The sequence below is a fragment of the Phalaenopsis equestris genome, unplaced genomic scaffold (genome assembly GCF_001263595.1).
Source record: "Phalaenopsis equestris unplaced genomic scaffold, ASM126359v1 Scaffold000140, whole genome shotgun sequence".
Taxonomy (NCBI): domain Eukaryota; kingdom Viridiplantae; phylum Streptophyta; class Magnoliopsida; order Asparagales; family Orchidaceae; genus Phalaenopsis; species Phalaenopsis equestris.
Window position 1 is genome coordinate 1,487,863 of NW_018164582.1, and position 1,917 is coordinate 1,489,779.

Sequence of the window (1,917 nt, forward strand, 5' to 3'; positions counted from 1 at the left end):
CGGCTCAAACTCGTAGATTTAAGCTGAAGCATGAGTTCAAACTCGATAGAATTAATCAAGTTTAAGCTCAAGTTGAGAGTGACTCGAAATAAGATTTCTATTTAAGTCGATTAAATTTAAGAATTAGAAATAAAGTTTAAGAAAATTGAATTAAGTTTAATAACTAATTTTATCATAATGATAAAATAATCAAAGTTGAGACATGCTTTTTTTTTCTATAACAAACATAATGACGTTTTAAATCCTACTTGAAGTTATCGAATGATTTGACATGATTTAATTTAATTTACTGAACATATTACCAAACAATTTATGGGGTTTAAGCCTTTTAGGATTTACTAAACCCTGCTAATTTAAATCTAATACATTGTCTTACATGACCTTATTTTTAGGATTTACTAAACAATCATGGGAAGCTGGTGCTTACTGTTTTATTATGTTATTATTGACCTTCCTCTTAAGATGTAATATTTATGTGTCTTAATTGCACTTATTTTATAGAAATTAATGTCATAATTACCTTCTAATGTTTTTTATTATCTTCTTAATTGGCTAAGTAGATCAAAATCAATCCAGAGGTGAAGTCTAGAGCTGTATGCAGATCCTTGCTGAAGAAATTGATTGAGACGTTTGGTAAATCTCGTCTTGGTGGTCATTTGCTTGCTTATGATGGGCGTGGCATCGTTTACACAGCTGGTTCACTTCCATTTAAGACTGAAGATTTTGAAGTAGTTTTCTCGGAAAATGATAGGTGAGTGTGCTTTCAATCTTCTACTTTGCCAAATTGTTGTACTTATTCTCATCTAATTAGAATGCTTTAGTGCACTGAGCTTGTTTTCCTTTACATGTTAGTAGATTTTCTTATAGTAGTTATTGTCCAAAAAGGACATTAGCAACATAATAGACAAATTGAATAAGAGTTTGAGTATGTGGGTTAAAATTTGTTGCCCTAGATTGCCATGCTCTGAAAGCTTTGAGTTTAATGTTATGAGTTAAATTTTCAGAAGACAGATTTAATTACAGATAAACACAACCAAAAGATTTTTTCTTTGAGTATTCTATGAGGAATTTTTTATCTAAGGTTCTAGATTTTCTTTATATGCAAGCCTCTATGGTTAATTACGTCTCTCTATAACGGGAGAGCACTTTTAATTAAGGTTAGTCATTAAAACTAAATACTCAACATATAGTAGCACCAGATGCATGTTTTAGGTTGATTAATTTATCACCTTGATTTTAAAATAGATGGTGTGGAAAATAATGATAAAATAGATCAAAGTCCAATGGTCCCATTTAGGACTATAAAAAAAGTTTGTTGTCCTTGAAAATTTCATGTTCGACTCGCTAAGTAGCTGGTGCTCAATTCGTTTGTCGAATAAGCAACCCGAATACAAATAAATTTTTTGAGCTTGATTTATAAACAAGTCGAACAAAAAAAAAAACATTTGTTTGACCGTGTTCTACTCATTTTGGCTTGAAATAAATAAATAAATAAAAATAGCATAATTATAATATTTTTATATTAAAATTTTATGATATATTTAATAGGAAAACTTAAAATTTAAAATATATTAAATCCTTTTAAATTGAGTATTTTATTCTAAATTACTTGAAATTAATTTCAGCCCTTTGATCTTATCTAACACCCTAAAACTTATTAACATACTCACTATAGAAATCTAAGCAAAAAACCTTAACATTTCATGCACCTCCATTCTTTTTGTTTTCATTTCTATCCCGAGGGCTGATGGTGAGGGGTGGGAGCTCCTTTCTTTCTTTTCCATTTTTGAAAGCTCACCTTTTGTTTTGTTTGCATTAATTCCTGAGGGCTGAGGGGTGAAAGCCAAGCTCTCGTCAGTCGTTTCTTTGTGCAACAACCAAAGTGCCTCATTTCTTCCCATCACAGATGTGAAAGCT